This window comes from Tamandua tetradactyla, chromosome 11 (assembly GCF_023851605.1).
Source record: "Tamandua tetradactyla isolate mTamTet1 chromosome 11, mTamTet1.pri, whole genome shotgun sequence".
Taxonomy (NCBI): Eukaryota; Metazoa; Chordata; class Mammalia; order Pilosa; family Myrmecophagidae; genus Tamandua; species Tamandua tetradactyla.
The window spans coordinates 47,873,673-47,895,501 of record NC_135337.1 but is presented as its reverse complement, the minus strand read 5'-3'; the positions used below and the strand labels follow the sequence as shown (position 1 = coordinate 47,895,501).

The 21,829-nt window shown below is 35.1% G+C and overlaps 1 protein-coding gene across 4 annotated transcripts in view; it reads right to left on the bottom strand.

Annotated features, from left to right (window-relative positions):
- The window catches only part of ZZZ3 (zinc finger ZZ-type containing 3), a 109,098-nt gene that overhangs the window by 53,289 nt on the left and 33,980 nt on the right, over positions 1-21,829 (bottom strand). The gene's annotated exons all lie outside the window — the stretch shown is intronic.

Genomic DNA, 21,829 nt, shown 5'->3' with positions numbered 1-21,829 from the left:
AAACACAAAGACTAAAACTCTACAAGGAAAAAGCAGGTAGTCTTATAGCTATTTTGTGGATAAAATTTGTTATTAGAATCCTCAACCTCGCCAAATTTTTTCAGTGAAAAGTTTCATTAATGATAGGGTAGATAGTGATTTAAAAAACTGACTTATTTCCTCAAACACAACAATTCTCTATCCATTTGCTTTCAAATGTTAGAAAAGTAATGCCATAAAAAATTTAACACAGAGCTAAGTGGTCAAAAACTTAAAGGTTGCCTCGACTTCTCTATAAGCAAACAAGTTAAATTAGCCAAGACTCTTATAGTCCATACATTGTGTTCATTTCATTCACTATGCGTTTCAACTTTAATCACTCTGGACAAATGCTATATAGTTTTCTGGAGCAAACAATTTTCAATTATGACAAGGTGCAATATTTTCATTTTAAATACTTCATTATAGAAGCTTGATTCCAGAAGTTTTTAAAACCTATATAATTTGTCTTAAAAAAATGTAAAACTGAAAGAAAAAAATATTTAAATCCTATATATAGGAATAAATAGGAAGGAAAGCCTCCCTATTTATTTCTTGCTACAAAGCTTTGTTTATAAATATAAATAAAATTAACTATTCAAGCATTCCAAAAGCCAATCCAAAAACCAATCCTCACTGAAAAGAATTAATTTTGCTACTGCTTGCAGGATTAACACTGGTACTACTATGTTAAACAGTTTATGGGTTCTCAGATTCACGGCACAGAAAATCACTTCAAAAGACTAAACCATCTCACTAGAAAATGTTATCAGAGCTAGTGACACAGCAAAGTTACAAGTTATGCAACTTACTTTAAAATTGAAAAAAAAGTGAGTCTAAGCAAAATGGTATCTAACTCATAAGACATAATACTCTGGTGTTTTATAAGAACTGGAAAAAAATTCCAAAGAAAGGTTATACTACAGACTCATATTTGGTGCCCCCATTCTTTGGTTATTATAAGTGAAAATATTCATTAGGTACACTAAACTTATGTCATACCTGTGAAGTATTTTAGTTTACTGATTCTCAAACTTTTGTATATTTAAGAAATCCCTGGACTCAAACTGACCCCCAACCTCACCCTTACCTCCAGGAAATTCAGATCAGCAGGTCTGGAAGAACATGCATAATCTTATTTTAATTAAGCACTACAGGTCATTCCAGAGTACTAATGCTTTCTGAGCATGAGAATCAAACTTTAGAAATAAAACTGCTCTGTATCAATCCTTCTGAAATTTTATTTTATAAATACTACTCCAAGTTTAAATTTGTTTCAAAATGCAAATTTCTAAACCTCATTCTTAGAACTCAGATTCAATAAGCTTGAGGTGAAGCACAGAATCTTCATTTTATCAAATACTACTGGTGATTCAGATAAAAATCGTTCATGACCATACTTTTAGAAACTCCCCCAACAGATTCCTCCTTCTAAATATTTTTCAAATTGTTCCCCACCTCTCCAATATCACCAGCCATGACCAACCTTAGGCCTTCATATCTCTCATTTGAACTCACCCACTACCTCTTAATTGGTCCCTCTATTTTAAGGCTTGCCCCTTTAAGTGCATGGTCTACAGAGTGATCTAAAATGCATACCTGACTATTTCATTCTCCCACCTAAAATCCTACCAAGGAACATCTGCTTCTGGACAAGACAGAGCTTACAGGGATAAGATTTATGCTCCCACCTGAAATAACTAAAAATCTAGATAAAGTGTATGAAAACGTTTTTAGACTTTGGAAACGAGACAAGATGATCACTGCAAGAGAAGAAACATAGGAGACAAAGCCTATAATTGCCCCAGGTTTCTGCCTGAAGAGTTTCCAGGACACAGAGTAAGGAGGGCAATCCAAGGAAAAGCTCAGTGATCCCCCCTAAGTTAAGGAGATGAAGCAAGGAGTCTGGGAAGGCCAAAGAAGCTAGAGTCCCCAAGGCATAGTACCAGAGACCAGAGAGCAAAAAAATGCAGACAGAGATATCTCCAAACCTCTGCAAAGGTCTCCCTCAAGTCTTGAGCTAAGTACTTAATAGTGCATGAACAATAGAAATGGTCCAAGGACTGGAAGAAAATTATCTAAAATGAGTGCAGGGTAAGATAACCCATAGTCAGGGGTATGCTACAAAGTTTATAACTCAGTGGTGTGGGGGGACTGTTGTAGTTCCTGGTTTGTAGTGGTTACCAATTTCTGTGGTCCACCACAGTCAGTTTCAAGCTACCAATGTGGTATCACTGTGTAAGAAGTTGGAGAGGGATATACAGTAGCACAGTATATAATATTTCCACCATATGGATGCAGAAAATAACCATGAGTTTACCAAAATAGCAGCATGTAATAAAATAGCTAGGAAGTGACGAATTATGAGCATTTATCACTTATGTGCTTAATATAATTTATTTTAATTATAAGTTTATATAATTTAATTCTATTAACTAAATCGGCTCACATACTTGATGTTTTTAATAACTGACCCTCACAGGCCAGCTCCAGTACACCACTGACTGTGGCTCACTCAGTGCCAAAAACAGTTTGTATTCCTACCAGCCAGAGTGGAAAATGTCATAATTCACAGAACATTAAGTACAGTACTCAGAAGGATAGTGCCTCAGTAGTTGAGCAAAATGAGTTGTAGACTAAAGGCTACATTGGGCCCACCTAACAAAGATTAAAAGCAAGCCTCAGAAAGAGAAATCCGTTTCCAAGTAACTTATACTGTGTCTCAGAATGAAGCTCAAGAAAATTCGTATGAATACAAAAACATTCAGCACCAAACAAGGTATAATTGGCACATCAGGAACCTAATGAAAAAATTAACAGACACAGCAAAAAGGAAGAAAAATACAATCCATATTGAAAAGAAAAACCAAGCAATAGAAAAAAGCTCATATACGACATAAATGATAGAATTACTAAATAGAAATATTAAATCAGTAATTAAAATTGTGATCCATATGTCCAAGAAGGTACAAGGAAAGACTGATCATATTAAAGAGAAGACAAGGGAAATATTCTTAAAAACCCAAACTGAACTTCTAACAATGAAAGATACAATACCTGAGATAAAAATTTTAAAAACATGCTGGTTGAGAGTAACAGCAGCTTAGAACTACAAAAGAAAAAATCAATAAACTTGAAGACACAGCAATAAAACACAGAGAGAAACTGAAAAAATTAAGCATAAATGAGCTGTGGTACAACATGAAGTAGTTTCATATATAGGTAACTGGAGTCCCCAAAAGACAGGGGAAAGCAAAAAAATAATTTATTTTTTGAAGAAATAATGGTCCCAAATTTTCCAAAAGCAATAAAAATTATAAACCCATAGATCCAAGAGGCTCAATAAAACCAAGCACAAGAAACATGAAGAAAACTACTATAAGGTAGATAGTTATCAAATTGCTTAAAACCAGTAATAAATAAAGCACAATGTGGTAAGATTTTTATACTATATGTAAAGAGGTATAATAGTACTTCAAGGTACACTGCAACATGCTCTATAAACCCTAAAGCAATGACTAAAAAAAATAAAAAGAAACAAAAGCCATAGTTAATAAGCAAATAAAGGAGATAAAATAAAACAAAAATACTCAATCCAAAAGAAGAGAGAATAAGAAGGAAAAGGTACCAAAGAGTATATGGGAGAAACAAACAATTCAAAAGTAAGATGGTGAATTTAAACTTAATCCTATCAATAATCACTTCAAAATAACTACTTCAAATATAAGTGATTTAGCAACAGTTTAAAAGCAGTTTAGTTTTGGAAAAAGTTACCTGGAAAGAATAAAAATAAAGGATTGAATTCATATAAATTGTGACAACGGAATTAAATTAGAAATCAATAATTTTTAAAACTCTCAAGAATCCCCAAATACGTTTAAATAAATAAAATGTTTCTAAATAACCCTGAGTCAAAGAAGGAATCAAAAGGGAAATTAGAAATTATTATTATTTTTTGCACAGGCAGGTACCAGGAAGAAATTATTTTAACTAAATGAAAATAAAAACACAAAATACTAAAACCTGCAGGATGCTGCAAAAGCAGTACTTACAGGGAAGTTTATAGCAGTAAACATATAATAGAAAAGAAAAAAGGCCTCAGATATCAGTGACATCAGCTTCTAAGAAACCAGAGGAAGTAAGGATACTATAACCCAAAGTAAAAGAAAGGAAATAATAAAAATACAAAAATCAATAAAGTATAAAATGGAAACACAATACAGAAAAATCAATAAACCAAAAGGCAGTTCTTTAAGAAAAATCAATAAAATTAATAAATTTCTAGCAAGACTGATCAGGAAAATAGCACGTATTACCAATATAAGGAATGATATCACTATAGGTTATATAGATATTTGAAAAGATAATAATTCCAACAATATCAACAAGACAATTCAAGGATAACTGGATATCCAATTACAAAAAGAAGGTAGACCTCTACACTTCATACCATATACAAAAATAAACTCCAAATGGATTAAAAACCCAAGTGTACGAGCTAAAACCATAAAACTCTTAGAAGAAAAGATAGGTGTAAATCCTTGTAACCATGGATTAGACAATGGTTTCTTAAATATAATACCAAAAGCGCAAGTAATCAAAGAAAAATACAGATTAAATGGAGTCATCAAAATTAAAAACTCCTTGATTCAAACAACTCAATCAAGAAAGAGAAGACAATCCACAGAATGGGAGAAAATATATCCAAAACCCTGCTAAGCGTGTGGTATACAGAATATATAAAGATCTCTTACAAGTTAACAATTAAAGCAACAAATAACCCAATTTAAAAATGGATAAAGGATATGATTAGTCATTTATTCAAAGAAATTATGCAAATGGCCAATAAGCAAATAGAACAATGTTCAAAACATTTAATCTATATGTTTCAAACATTATTCCTTGAGGAAGTGCATGGTCACAGTGGAATATCACTTCACACTCACTATGATGGCCATAATAAAAAGGATGGACAATAACAAGTGTTGGTGAGTATTTAGAAAAACTGAAACCCTCATATCTCATTGGTAGGAATGTAAAATTGTGCCACTCCTTGAGAAATAGTTTGGAAGTTCCTCAAAAAGCTAAACATAGTTATCGTGTATCCCAACAATTGTACTTCAATAGAAATGAAAACTTATTCACACAAAAACTTACACACCAATGTTCACAAATACAATATTCATAATAGCCAAAAAGTGGAAATAACCCAAACATCTATCAACTGATGAGCAAGTAAATAAATATGGTAAATCCAAAGAATGGAACAGTATTTAACCATAAAAAGGAATGATTCTGATTCATGTGGCATCATGGATGAACACTGAAAACAATGCTAAGCAAAGGAAGTCAGACACAAATACCAAACATTCTATGATTCCAAGATACGTAATCCACAGAGACAAAAAGATTTGGTTGCTAAAGGCTGAAGAGACCGAGGAAGAGGGACTGGGAAGTGACTGCTAATGGGTATGGGGTTTCCTACTTGGGTGACGAGATACTATGGAATTAAACATTGGTGATGATGATTGCACAAATTTGTAAAAATATGAAAGCTACTGAACTCTACACATTAAAAGGGAAAATGCTTTGGCATGTGCATGATGTCTTTAAAAAGATAGCATATAATAAATAACACCATCCCAATAAAGTCAATGACTTTGATGAAATGGACAAATTTCTTGAAAGACACAAACTCCTTAAGCTTATCCAAGGAGAAACAGGTTCCTTGAATATCAGGTAAAGAGCCTGATAGTATAGTTAAACATTTACCAACAAATAAAACTCCAGACCCAGGAGGCTTCAATGATCAATTCTGCCGAACATTTAAGGAAGAAATTCTCCCAGAAAACTGAAGAAAAGGGACCTACTTCTCAACCCACCTATGAGATCAACATTACTCTTTCCTAAAATAGACACAGATATTTTAAGAAAATAAAACTGCACACCCATATTTCTTACAAACATAGATGTAAAAATTCCAAACAAATTTTTAACAAACCAAATCCAACAAGATATAAAAGGATAAATACAACACGGACAAATGGGGTTTATCCCAAGAATATTAGGATTGGTGTATGTGTATATGTTTGGTTCAATGCAATTCATTCCATATTAATGAGCCAAAAATGAAAATCATATATTATCATCTCTATAAATGCAGAAAAAACTTTCAACAAAAACCCAACATCTAGCTATAATGACAAAGAGATCAGTGGTTGCCAGGCAGAGGCAGGGGAAGAAAGCAGCAGGAAAGAGAGAGATTACAAAGAAGGCGGCACCAGGAAACTTTAGAAGGATGGATATTTTCATTACGCTGTTTGTATTAATGGTCTCATAGTCTATATATGCATCAAAACTTATCAAATTGTATACTTAAAATGTGGACAGCCAATTATTCCTCAAAAAAGGCCATTCCAAAATAAGAGAATCCTCTTTCATGGATATGGATCAAAATCTAAGTTCCTTAATGATCCCTGGTCTTTCTATCCCTCCCATCTAATTCTACACTATATCCGCCCTTGCAGCTAAATAGATCTAAACTGTAGTCTCCTATTCGCAGAGGTTTTCACTCATGGCTAAGTATCAGAATTATCCGTGACACTTAAGAAAAAAAGGAGGAAAAGTTTCTGATTCCATAGATCTGGAATTTTATCCAGTCATATTTTATTTTATTTTTCTAATTTTAAATTTTTATTTCTATTATTATTTATTCTATTATTATATTTATTTCTATTATTATTTTATTATTTAATTTCTATTATTTAAAATTTAATATTTTTATTTCTATTATTGAATGGAGAGGCTGGAGGGAGCTGCCTGAAAACGTAGAGCTTTGTTCCAGTAGCCATGTTTCTTGAGGATGACTGAATAATGATATAGCTTTCACAATGTGAAAAAAAAATTTTATTGAAGAATAACAATTATTATAGAGAGAAATGCACAAATTACAAATGCACAGCTTGATGAATTATTACAAAGTACGGAGATATGTATTTCTGATGAACAGTCAAAGATTAAAACTAATACAGCCATCGTCAAGCACCTTTACCTATCTTTATTTGCTCACTTAACAATTATTTTGCCCTTTAAGTCAGAGATCAGATGCTACCACTTCCTCGAAGAAGCTATGTGTTCCAAAGGATCCCTATGCATACTTCTTATCATACCACCTAACATAGTCTATGTAGTGTTCTTCTGCTTTTTAAGACAAGAAAACTTAATTAAATTATATTGTATAGAAACATAAGAAAGTGGAGCTATGCTAGTTAAAAAAGCAAGGGAAAAGCTGACTGCATGACAGTAAGTTTTCCCACTCCTATCAAACAAGGCTTTGCATGAGAGCAAAGTATGAAAATGTACTACCTACTATACTCATCTATTTACTTTTGTTTCACTGACCAAAGCTATTTTATATCAAGGGCCTGTCTTATTGTTCTTCCTTTCCCTGGTTCCTAGAAAACATTCACTAAACATTATTAGCATTTAATGAAATTAAAAATAAATGAGAGATAAAGGTAAAGAAAATTAAGGTAAGGAGAACATTATTTAAGGAGGTTCTGAAACAGAAGAGGGCTTGGCATGTAAGAACTGGAACAAGGCCAACAAGCCTACAACAATGGGCAAGTTGAAAAGCATCAGGAAATAAGCTTTAAAGTACACAGATACTACAACATGCAGACTGTAGGATGTGGAAGGAATTTGATTTTTTTTAAATGTTTTTAGGTACTTTGTGGTGGGTTGGAGTTAGTTATGTATCTCAGAAAAACATGTTGTTAATCTTAATCCATTCCTGTGTGTGTAAACCCACTGTAAATAGGACCTTTTAATGAGGTTATTTCAATTAAGGGGGGCCCAAGGATATGGTATTAGAAGACCAAAGAGAAAGAAGCCACAGGGAGCAGCCAGCCAAGGGAACCTGGAAGAGAAAGCTGGCATGTGCACTGCCAAGTGATAGAAAAGCTAAGACACTCCAAAGTCTACCAGCCAGTCAGAAGATACCACCGCAGGGAGGATTAAAAAAATCTTATAGCCTCTTAAACCGTGAGCCAACCAATCCCTGTTGTTAAGCCAACTTATTGTATAGTATTTACTTTAGAGGCTAGGAAACTAATACATACTTAAAAACTTTTATTTTATTTATTTTTAATGTTATCTTGTTTGGATTTTATTTAATCTACTGAAGAATTTTAAAGAGATGAGTAACACAATTTTATATACATTTAAACAGGTATTTTGAATACAGTGTGAATGTGAACTCAAGACCACAATGGGAAACAAGAGTATAATAAATGTGATCAAAGAGAACAGAATACAATTTTAAGCAGGAACGTGGCATGATTCAATAGTCACTTGTTTTCATTCATTCAACAAACATTAATTGGGGCCAATTGCAGGTCTGACAGTATTTCAGGCATTGAGAATGACAGAGGCAAACAAAAAGTTCCTGCTTTCACACAAAAAAAGTTTACATTTTGTATAAGCAAATCAAACAAATAAATTATGTCAGATAAGAAGTGCTATAAAAATAAAGCAAAAAATAATAATAATAATAATGAAGACTGATAGGTCAGCTGGATCCAAGACAACCAATAAAGGAGAGGCTGGCTCACTTCTCTCCCAGAAAAACAATCAGGAGTCAGGCAGAAACTGTTTGCAATAACAGATCTGGGGCTCTGGAGATTGGGGTGGGGAGGAGATCTACACAACACTCAGGAAAATGTGGGAGGAAGGAAGAGACAGAGAAGCTGCTGTGAGAGAATATGAGTAAACCCCTTCAGCCCCAGCTGTGGGTGCCCAGGGGTTTCAGTCAGCTAAAGCAACCAGAATGCAAAGTATCAGAGATGGACTGGCTTAATTTAATAAGGGGAGTTATTTAGTTATAAAATTATAGTTCTTCATGAGACCAAAGGAAGACAGGTTTATTTTGTCCAGAATCTAAATTTTCTGTAGCACATAATCTAAGTCAACCTGTCTAGACAGCTCATTTAAACAATCAAAACACAGGGGGCCTAGAATAAAAATGAGGGCCTTTAATCCTGTATAGCTTAATGTAATGCCTAGATATATGCCAGAATATATTAAGCAGATAATCAAAAAGTATTGGCAAAGGTCTTTGAGGGATGGGAGAAAAAATATGGAACTATTAAACTATCAGGAAACCCCTGATACTGTGTCAAACATTAGGGACACCCAAATCTAGGCCAAGCCCTTGATCTCGAGGCTTGCTCTTGTGAAGCTTATATATGTAGTGGAGAAGCTTAGGCTACTTAAGAGTCACCTCCAGAGGACCTCTTTTGTTGTTCAGATGTGGTCTCTCTCTCTCTCTCTCTCTCTCTCTCTCTCTCTCTAAGCCCAACTCTGCAAGTGAAATCATTGCCATCCCCTGTATGTGGGATGTGACATCCAGAGATCAAAGTCTCCCTGGCAGGGTGGGAGATGATTTCCAGGGATGAGTCTGGCCCTGGCACCTGGGATCAACAATGCCATCGTGAACAAAAAGGGGAAAAGAAGTGTAGCAAATAAGGTATCAGTAGCTGAGAGAGTTCAAGTAGAGTCAACAGGCTACTCTGGAAGGTGCTCTTAAGCAAACTTCAGTTGGACATCGCTACCTATCTTAAGTTGCCAATCCCCAATCAAAACCATTCCAGTCAATCCTAATGAACAAGGAAATATATAAGATTCTACAAAGGTTCCATGTACTAGGATAACTTTCCAGAAACCTACAACTTCCAGATGGGTCCCTGGACCAGATAAGTTCTGAAATGCAGAGTAGCCAGCCTCTTCAAAACATCAACTAGTTCCATCTCCCTACCCCTTATTACTGGCAGCCCCTTCCAACATGAAAAAGTTAGAATGGGCAAAGCCCAAATACCTCTAAAGAGTATGAGAAAGATCATAGGTGATGATGGAGTTATACAGAAATGGTAGGGTTGAACAAACAAGTATGACTGCTGAATCATTATATTGTTATTTCTTTTAGTCTCCAGTATCTTAGAACAGCTAGAAGTATAAACCTAAAATTGTGGAACTGCAACCCATACCAAACTCTGAAATCTGTTCTACAACTAATTGTTGTGCTTGCTTTGAAATTTACTGCTTTTCTGTATAAATGTTATTTTCACACACACACACAAAAAGTGATTAAAAAATAGATATTCCTTCTAGCCTCCAATGTTCTAGAGCAGCTAGAAGGAAAATCTGAGATGAAAATATACATATATAGTTCTTCAGAGAAAGGCTTTCCTCTGGCTTTCTTAGTAACATGGTAAGACACATAGTGGACGTTTGCTGGGCTTCCCTCCTGGCTTCTGGGCCCAAAAGGCTTTCCCTGTGTTTATTCCTTTCTGCATCTGGGTCTGAGCACCGAGTGCTAAGATGAGCTCTCTTCTGACTTCACTCTTTTAAGCCTCCAGCTAAATAAATTAAACCTCCCTCACTGCGGAAGGCACTCCCCTTAGCCAATGGCGAACGTAATCAGCTACAGATAAATTTCACATACTGATGATTTAAGTCCACAGCAAAAGAACAATGGGGCACCATCACCTGGACAAGGTGACATCTGAACCTAACTATCACACCAGCCCCCACTCTCAGGGCAGAAACCATCCAGTTCTCCAGTCTCTGGCATGTGGGTAGCTACAGACTAAAAGAGAGCGGAGATCCACTCTCCCAAAAATGGGTGGGACATAGTCTAGCACCATGCCAGCTTTTGACTAGCAAATTTGGACAGCTGGGATCACCAGTTTTAACCTGCCCCACCCAGTGGTGCTACGCCATTGTCCAGAGTCCACAAAGGGGTAAGAGGAGCCTGCCTTCTGAGGACTGAAGAGAATAAGTAGCTAAAGAGCACCACTTGCTGGTAGGGGAGGAAAGCACACTCCAAAGAAGACATGTAAAAGGATTTTGGGCAAAGAGGGCCATATACTGGGCAGGCCTGGAAAGAACACCCTTAGGAGGTGGAATTAAAGACTTTTAGGCATTTTTGCCTGACATTCTCCCTTGGGCCCTACAGGGCTGGAGTGTTTCCCCTTTGTGGGTACCTGGAAGAGCCTGGTGGGTAATTCTATAAAACCAACTATTAACACAGATCCACTCAAGAACAAAAGCTCTCTTGGAAATTTATTGTTTTTTATATACATATTTCACAATAAAAAAAAATACTAAATACAAAAAAAAAAAAGAACAAAAGCTCTGACAAGAAAGAGAATCTGACCTTCAGAGTAAATGCACCAAGATAATCCGATGCTCACAAAGCACCAAAATATAAGTTAAATAGTAATATAAACTTTTACTATTTGCAAGTGATATGATTCTATATAGAGAAAATCATGAAAAATCTACAAGAAAGTTACTAGACATAATAAATGAGTTTAGCACAGGGGCTGGATTCAAGATTAATATGCAAAAATCAGTAGTGCTTTTAAATTCTAGTAATGAACAATCTGTGGAGGAAATCAGGGGGAAAAAATTCCATTTACACTAACAACTAAAAGCAGCAAATACCTAGGAATAAATTTAACCAAGGATGTAAAGTACCTGTTTTCAGAAAACTACAAAGCACTCTAAAAAGAAATCAAAGAAGACATAAAATTAATGGAGGGATATTCGTGTTCATGGGTTGGAAAATTAAATAATGTTAAGATGTCAACACTACCAAATTGATTATATATTTGGAAAGGTAAAGGTCCCCAAATAGGTGAAAATATCTCAAAAAAGAAGAATGAAGTTGGAGGACTCTTACTTCCTGACTTTAAAGCATATTACTAAGCTACAGTGATAAAAGCAGCATGGATTTGGCATAAAGATAGACATATTGACCAATGGAATTGAATTGAGAGTTCAGAAATAGACCCTCACATCTACAGTCAATTGATTTTTTTTTTGTTTATATATGAAATTCACTCCACAGAAAACAAAAAAGACAAAATGTCTTTAACCTGTCCACATCTATTATCCAGGTAGCAATAAGGGATGTGAAAATTCAGCCTCCAGTTGTCTCTATGATGATCATGTAAAGATTCTGATCCAGTCATCTTTGCTTTTTGTGATCAGAAATCATAGGTATTCAATCAATCATATGGGTTTCATAGCCATATTCATTAAACATAACTGCATTAAACATGCAATTGCTTCACAAACACTTATGACAGATTCTTCAGCCCTTCTGTAAGGCTGAAGAGTCTGTCTTGAAAATCATCAATTCATACTGATGGTGTGTTCATGGGGGCATATCACCAAAAAACTCTTGAGTCCCTGGGGTTTAACTATGTGTCATTCTCTCACCTAGGGGCTTGGATCTAAATCATGCCTTACAAGATCACACAAAGGCCAAGAAGCCTCTTTCCACAGGCCCTCTGGAAGATACCCAGTCCCCAGACTCAGTTTCCCTGCAATGTCCAGCACTCACCACTCTGTGAAGAACTCTGGGAAAAGCCAGGTCCAATCATCCATGGGCAGCCAGCTGCCCCAGGAATTACCGAGACAGCATATGGTCAATAGATTTTTGACAAGGCTACCAAGTCTACTCAACTGGGGAAGAGGAGTCTCTTCAACAAATGATGGTGGGAGAACTACATACCAATATCCAAAAGAATGAAAGAGAACCCCTTCCCACACCTTACACAAAAATTAACTCAAAATGGATCAGAGACTCTTAAATACAACTTTGCCATCTGTGGTTCTCCCATCAGGATCTAGAGTAATGGCCTCTTTACTTTTCTAATACCCACAAAAAGCTCTGTGAAAGAGGACACCAGGTCTACCACATTTACCATTATGTCCCCAGCACTGAACAATGCATGGCTCATACTCTGATGAACAAAAGAACTGCATCAGCTAACATTTAAAATGTGAATATCTTGTGCCATATTCCAAGAACATGCATTATATCTCATTTAATATGCACAACCACTTGAGGAGATACTCTGTTAGTATTTTTATGTGAGCAAAGAGAAAACTGGAGTAAGTAGGCCAAGGTCTCACAGCCAAACGGTATTAAAGCAGGGATCTGAAACCAGGAAGTCTTAGCCATTATTCAGAACAGACAGATGAAGGGATGAATGGGTGGGTTGGGTGGCTGGGTAAATGAATAAATGTATAAGAGGATGGACCTATTTCATCTATTTTGGCTGCTTCAAAGCCTTTTTCATTTCTTGGCTTGAAGGTATATTATGGAGGCAAGAGGATTAAAAAAATTATTTCTGGATAAGGAAAATCTTATCTCTAAAACACAATCACCAACCTCAAAAATTTTAGAATTGAATAGAAAGGCAACAAAACAAGGCAAAAAGGTAATATAAAGTAATACAAAGTCATGCTTTCTAAGATTTACCTTAAAACATAAGCCCATTAAGGTTTTGTCTTGTTTTGTTTTTAAGAATCATGCACACATTATTTGGCTTTATCAAATACCATAAAAGTATAAAAATAAGAAACACGTATACAGTAAAACTTGCTGTGCTAAATATACAACACATAAAAATCACAAGCACAATCATATTCACACAAATGACTCAAGCCAGGCACTATTAATTGCTACCAAGTTATTCTGCTTTTTTTAAAAACACGTTCCAGAGTTCAAATATTAGAATAGTATCTATCTCACACAGGTGTTAGATTTATGTGCAATGAGATTAGAAAAATGTGTGTCACACAAGAAACACTCAAATATGCTTGATTTAAAAATTAAAAACAATACCCATTGTTTGTGCATTCATGTATTACAGATAAATCAAAAGCAGTCACCAAAGGTATACCTAGGGACAATTAGTCATTTCTACTCTGAATCTCATTTCTACATATAAAACCCAGGAATAAAAATAGTATTATTATTTAGTCTTGTTGTGAGGATCAAAAGAGATTGATACACACAAAGTACTTAGCATGACACATGGTTTATAATGAATAAGTAAGTTTAAGTTCAAAGAAAAATCAAAGGGAGTAAAATCTTCTACAAAAGAGTGTAGTATTTAATTTTTTGAAGAAGAAACCCTCAGGCTCCTCGTAGTCCACGGTAGCATAATTTATATGTCAAAGCTGAAGCTATGAAAAAAATCAAACCAATAAAGAACAGTAAGAACAGAAGAGGTTTCTGGGACAGAAACTCAGAAAGCTCCAATGCCCAGTGTGCTGGGTTGAATCTGTGGTGGATCCCAGAAGAGCCATGTCCTTTAATACTCATTCAATATTGCTGGGTGGGAGCATTTTGATTGTTCCCATGGAGATGTGACCCACCCATCTGCAGATGGTAACTTTCGATTAGATGGTTTCCATGGAGGTGTGTCTCTACCCACTGAGGTGGAGCTGCTTACTGGAATCCTTTAAAAGAGGAAATATTTTGGAGAGACTTCCTTTTTGTAGAGCCACGAGAAAGCCAGCAGATGCCACCATGTTGGTTCATCATGTGCCCTTCCAGCTGAGAGAGAAACACTGAACGTCGTTGGCTTTCTCAAACCAAGGTATCTTTCCCTGGATGCCTTAAATTGAACATTTCTATAGACCTGTTGTAATTGTGACATTTTCTTGGCCTTAGAACTATAAACTAGCAACTTATGAAATTCTCCTTTTTAAAAGCCACTCCGTTTCTGGTATATTGCATTCCAGCAGCCAGCAAACTACAACACCCAGGCACCAAGATATAAAAGAAGAGACAATATTAGAAACTGACAAAGAACTATTAGAGAGATGGGACAAAAACCGAGTAAGAGTAACAAAGAATCAGACTCTGTTTTTAGACCACTAGATTCTAAATACTAGTCTTAATGAAATCAGTAAAATAAGGAAAATACATTTTCCTTGAAGCTAGATTTACTCCACTTACAGGATCTTTTATTCTGAATTTATGTGGTTCCTCTTTTCTGGTGTTAAAAAGGGCCTATTTTATGCAAGAACGTTGTGTACATTTTCTAATTTCACTTTTTAAACAAATTTACAATTTAGCAACTCCACAATTATCCTCAATATTTTCTGAAAACTGTACTGTCCTGCAAAGTTATTTTTTAAATTTTAATAAAAACTTGGAACCAACGAAGTGGTATGATACTGACATTATCACATCATATAAAAAAAATAAGTTTAAAAATATAAAGAATTATCAGGCTGTCTCTTTAAATATTATTGAATATATTGCATATTACTAAAGGATTATTAAGTAAAAAAGGATAAAAATAAGTGAATCCAAGAAGTAAATGAAGTTTATTAATTTTTCTATGTTATAGGCCCATTAACTATTAGACATGATTTCCCACTTTACAACTGATGATTCCATTAATCCCATATTTCTCAAAGTTTATTATCCATTCTAGTATTGGTAACTTTAGGTAACAAAAAAATGAATTTTAATTTTATTTAAGTATTTATTGTAAGGAATAGTAAGAAAAAAGTAGCAAAGCAACGATTTAAATTTTTTTAATTGAAGCTAGATGAAAAAAAGTAGTCAAAGAAAAATATAAGAATTGTACAGGTTACATTCAGTTACCACAGAAACAATGAAGCTATTAAAAAAGGATTAAAGTCTGGGAAACTGTAATTATTTATGGACCTGACAAATAATTAATTATCTTTCAAAAACACCTACTTCTACCTCCACACAGAAGATTAATTCCAAGCTGTTGATAAAATTCCTATCTTACATATGCTATAAATCATCTTATTTCCAATGGTTTGCAAAATCAACTTCAAAGATGAATTATCAGCAGAAAATCTTTTGGTTCCAAATTACACAAACACTCCAAAGACTGTCTTCTGGTTCTTTTTTTTTTTTGGTATGTTATATGGCAGGGTCACATTTCATTGTTTTTCCACGTGAGTATCCCATTACTGCAGCACCATTTGTTGAATTTTTTTGTTTGTTTGGTTTTCGTTTGTTTTGCTTGTTTGTTTTTCGGGAAGTGCGTGGACCAGGAATTGAACCCGGGTCTCCCTCGTGGCAGGCAAGAAGTCTACCAATGAATTACCCTTGTACCCCTGATAACAGTCTTTTAAAAATGGTTTTTACGGGGAAAAATTCAACTTCTCTAAGTTGAATTCTTGATATTCTCACAAGCAGTGTGGACAACCAAAGCTATAGGCTGAGCCCACAGTCTTAGGGTTTGTTCATATGAAACTTAACCCCACAAAGGATAGGTCAAGCCTACTTAAAATTAGGCCTAACAGTCACCCCCAAAAGAGCCTCTTTTGTTGCTCAGATGTGGGCTCTCTCTCCAACCACCACAACAAGCAAACTCACCACCCTCCCCCTGTCTACGTGGGACATGACTCTCAAGGGTGCGGACCTTCCTGGCAACGTGGGACAGAAATCCTACAATGAGCTGAAACTCAGCATCAAGGGACTGAGAAAAACTGTAGAATGAGCTGAGACAGCATCAAGGGATTGAGAAAACCTTCCCGACCAAAAAGGGGAAGAGCGAAATGAGACAAAATAAAGTGTCAATGGCTGAGAGATTCCAAACAGAGTTGAGAGGTTATTCTGGAGGTTATTCTTACACATTAAGTAGATATCACCTTGTTATTCAAGATGTAATGGAGAGGTTGGAGGGAACTGCCTGAAAATGTAGAGCTGTGTTCCAGTAGCCATGTTTCTTGATGATGACTGAATAATGATATAGCTCTCAAAATGTGACTGTGTGATTGTGAAAACCTTGTGTCTGATGCTCCTTTTATCTACCTTGTCAATAGACGAGTAGAACATATGGAATAAAAATAAATAACAGGGGGAACAAATGTTAAAATAAATTTAGTTTGAAACGCTAGTGATCGATGAAAGGGAGAGGTAAGGGGTATGGTATGTATAAATTTTTTTTCTGTTTTCATTTTATTTCTTTTTCTGAATAGATGTAAATGTTCCAAGAAATGATTATGATGATGAATATGCAACTATGTGATGATATTGTGAATTACTGATTATATATGTACAATGGAATGATCAAAATAGGAATGTGTGCATTTTCTTTGTGTTTTTTGGTATTTAAAAAAATAAAATAAAAAGAATTTTAAAAAATTATTTTTAAATGCATATATAGCACCAAACAAAAGATTTCATTTGAATGCTACCCATCTTACATGAATGAAGTAAAATGCAAAAGGCCGCCATGTAGGAGACATTTTGACTAAAAATACTTTAAAGGTCCCCATATTTTTCCAAGGTCAGAAACTGGATTATAACTGGGGAGAAAAAAATACAATGAAAACTTGAGCCTAATTCCCAAACTTTCCTTTGAATATATCAGCTCTTTCTACTTCTCCAGATTTTTCGTAGCAGGAAACTTCACCCAAAAATACTTAAAGCAGGGTGTCTTTTCATTTCTGAGTCTGTTTATTTGATGATAAAGTCATTGCTGTTTTTGCACTTTCGCTTGAAATAAACTCTTCACAAAGAGAGAATAAAATCAGAATATTTTTCCTTTTCCAGAGGTGAATTCTAAAGTCACTCTTTAATAGCTAATTCAGCCAGACTCAAGAAATCTAGTGGTTTGTAAACAAACCACTTAATTGTTCTTAATTATATATCAACAGAGCATGTTTATTTCTGCAGTGGAAATTTTGGCCTATTGAGCAAATTAAAGAAACTGGGAAGACTGGGATAAAAGATAATTAAAAATGGTGGAAATGCATAAAATTCAGTCTTCGGATTGAATATTCTGTAAATATGAGTCAAAAGCAATCTGATCTATAGCTATTGCTTACAGAGACATCTAGAACATATATTTGAGAATCACCTTTGTATAGTGAAAACCCCACAAATTTTGGGTCCCAATCTCAACTAAAAACCACTTACCAGCTATAGAACCTTGATCAATTAACCTCTGAGACACTGAGACACATTCCTCATCTATAAAATGGTATGAAGCATTCCTACCATGTAGAATTAAATGAAATAACTTATGTAAAGTGCCCCCAGTACAGTATATAATTAATAAATGTATGTAATGATTGCTAACATTTATTGATTGTTTATGCCAACATATGCCAACCACTGTATTTTATATTATCTCATTTAAAACTCTTGCAAACCTATGGAGATAGGAACTATTATTACTCCCATTTTATAAATGAAGATATTAAAAGATTACCTATTAAAAAAAAAGATTAACTGTTTTACCCATTATTACACAGCTTATTAAACAGCAGAGAATAGTCCTAAGTACTCTGTTGATACTGTGCTTAATAATAGCAAACAACTTTCTCATTTTGTCTTTATAATAACCTCAAAAGTAGACAGGCTAGGCATCATCTTCATTTCCGACATACAGCAATAGACTCAAGAAATGCCTATGGTTACACAACTAAAGCAGCCTGAATTTGAACTTAGGTGTGATTTCCTAAACCAGAGTTGTATCCATAAGACTCTTTGGTTCTCTGTATTATGGTAATAATTCTATAACCATTTTCAATGAAAATTCCTTCCAGGAATAGTAAAATGGGTATGTCTGAGAAATAAATAATAGATGATTTTTTTTAAGACTTATAAAAAGAAAAAAAAAAAGACTTATACCCAAAGACTGTCAACATTTAAGTTCAACAAGTTAAAATATAAAATATGCAATACTTACACGCAATCTGCGAGAACAGCCCAGTGTTAACTGAAGCAGAAGAGAAGATATTTTCACAAGTCTATTACTGTTTTCTATAGTATGCTTCTTGTTTAATCAATGACACTTTTAAAAGAACAGGAGAGTTTTATAATTCTCTGTAAGTCATTAAATCTCTTCTGCAGTCATTCTCCTCTGTTTGATCATAGAGAGGAAAAGAATATCCATCCCTCTATCTGTGCAAAGGGCTGGAGTCTGAACACAAGGTAGCCCACATAAGACAGAAAGTGCATCATTTATCTCCTATTTATCTCATAAGACAGATAAAGTTAAGATGAGCAGCCTATTAAACAGTGTGTTCTGATATAATGTGATCAAAGATTTTTAGATCAAAATTAAATTTTTTTCTTCTGTAATTACTGTTATTTTCACTGGGTTTCTAGCCATGACATTATTTTTAAGAACTACTACTTTTTTTAAACCAAAAGGAGTGTGAGCAAATATGGTCACCAGATTTATGACAAAGGTGAGGCTCCAGCACAGTGTGTATATGCATGGGGGGGTAATTTTTTCAATAGTCAACTAAGTCAACTGGATGTCCATTTGGAATAAAATGTATTGACCACTGTGATGGTTGAAAGTTGTATGTACCCAAAAAAAACGTGCTCTTAAATCTAATCCATTCCTGTGGAGCCCATTTAAGTAGGACCTGTTGATATGATTTCTTCAGTTAAGAAAGTGTGGCCCACCTCAATCAAGATGAGAGATAGATAATTCTATTACTGGAATTCTTTATGTATAGACCAAAATTCAAACAGACAGAGAGAAAACCACAGGACACAAGGAGTTGAACACTGAAAAGAAGGGAGAGACCAGGAGACACCACCATGTGCCTGGTCATGTGTAGTAGTTAGCTTTAGGTGTTAAACTGGTCAGGTGATAGTGCCCAGCCATTCTGTTGCTGTGGACTTAAATCATCAGATGTGAAATTCATCAGCGGCTGATTATATCTGCGGCAGGCTAAGGGGAGTGCTTCCAACAATGAGTGACATCTAATTTGATTAGCTGGAAGCTTTAGAAGAAAGAGGTCAGAAGGGAGCACAGTACAGCCCAGCAGAACTTAGCACACCCCAGCTCAAAGTAGTTCAGAGCTCAGAGACAGCTCAGACCTTGATATACGGAGATGCAGAAAAGAATTGCCCAAAGGAAAGCCATTTGAAACCAGAAGCCACAAGGGAAGGACCGCAGGCATGCGCCTTTCCATGAGGCAGAGGAACTCAGATGAAAGCTACCTGCCTTTTCTCCAAAGAACTGTAAATTTGTACTAAATAAATACCCTTTAAATAAATACCCTTTGTAAAAGCTAGTTCATTTCTGGTGTATTGTGTTTCAGCAGCATTAGCTAACTAAAACACCATTTGACAAGCTAAGGACCAGCAGCCAACCCAAGAATGCCTCAGTCTTCAGGGAGATGCATCACCTTGATGATGCCTTGATTTGGACTTTTCTTTTAATTTTAAAACCATAGGCAAACAAATTTCCATTGTTTGAGCTGAACAACTGCACTGATATTTCCTTGAGCAGCCCAGAAAACTAAAATAATACAAAAATCAACTCAGACAGGCTGTGCAACTAAATGGGGAGAGTTAAAAAAAAAAAAAAACTTTTAAGAAAAAGCAGAACTTATTCACAAACTTAAAGTAGGCAAAGATTTTGTTGAACATTTCACAAAAACTATTTTAAAAATTGACCAACTGGATTGTATTAAGATTTATAACTTCTGTTCAACAAGAAGACACCATTAAGAAAAAGAAAAGGCAACCCACCGAGTGGAAGAAAATGGTTGCAATATATGTTTCCACTCAACAAAGGACTCATATCCAGAATACACATATATATTTTATGCATGGGCAGGCTCCGGGACTCAAATCTGGGTCTCCAGCATGGCAGGCTAGTATTCTGCCACTGAGCCACCGTCACACCACTCAGAATATATATTTACATTCCTATAAACTAGTAAGAAAAAGGCAGACAACACAATACTTTTTAAATGGCTGAAGACGACCAGATACTACACACACACAGAGATTCAATTAATCAATAAATACATGGAAAACTGCTTTACTTCATTATTCATTAAAGAAATATAAATCAAATTCACATGACATCACTACATTCACCAGAATGACTAAGATTAAGAAAGGACATATGAAATTAGGTATTAACAAAGATGGAGAACAATCAGAACTCTCATATGCTCCTGGTGGGTGTACAAATCCATACAACCACTTCGGAAAACTCTCTGGCAGTATCTACAGTTCAATATATGCATATCCTCTGACCCAAATATGCCAATCCTACATATATTCCCAGTAGAAAGCATTCATATGTTCATTGAAAAATATGCACGAGAATGTTCAAAGCAGCACTATCTGGAACTACCTCCAAAAGCCCATCAACAGTAGCATAGATATATAATTTACGGACTATTCACACAATGAAATCGTATACAGCAATAAAAACAAACAGGCTACCACTTCATGCCTACAAATATAACATTTAACTGAAGAAGACAGACATAAAGAAGTACATAATGTATATTTCCATTTATATAAAATTTGAGAACAGACAAAACTAATGTGTAGCTAATTTGGAAAAATACACTCTAGTAAGGGTAATTTGTATCTGCCCAGTATACAATCTCTTTTCTCTTCTTCTGGTAAGAGAATTCTCCTTTTTCCAAAAGAGAACTCATTCCAGTGATTTAAGCATGGCTGAGCCCACCTGTAGAAGAATACACACAAATATACAAAGCTGTCATACTAGGCACATAATATGCCTATACGGGTCCTCCATGGGATCTATTATGTGGCTACTGAGAAAGACAAACAGCCAGATAAGACTCTCAGGAAGCAAAAAATAAGTCTGAAATTGTCAGGGCCAAGCAAGAGAAGGAAGCAGAGCCCTGAAGACATCACTTAAACATTTCAATTTAGCTCTGCCTGAAGCCAGTTAAAACCTCTCAAGTTTTCAATTTCATGATTCCTAAAATTTCTTTTAATGACTGATGACTTGGAAGAAGAAACAAGATGAAAAAGCATCTATACATCATAGTTGGGTTCAAATTAGCTTGGCTAATTACATAAACAGACAAGCTGGAACTGATTCCTGGACTAACAAAGTTGATCCATTTCAAGATACAAGCACTTATCATCAGAACATAATCTCAGCTTGCACAACAATTCATCTTTAATGGACATTTGCAATCTTCAAGTGTTCAT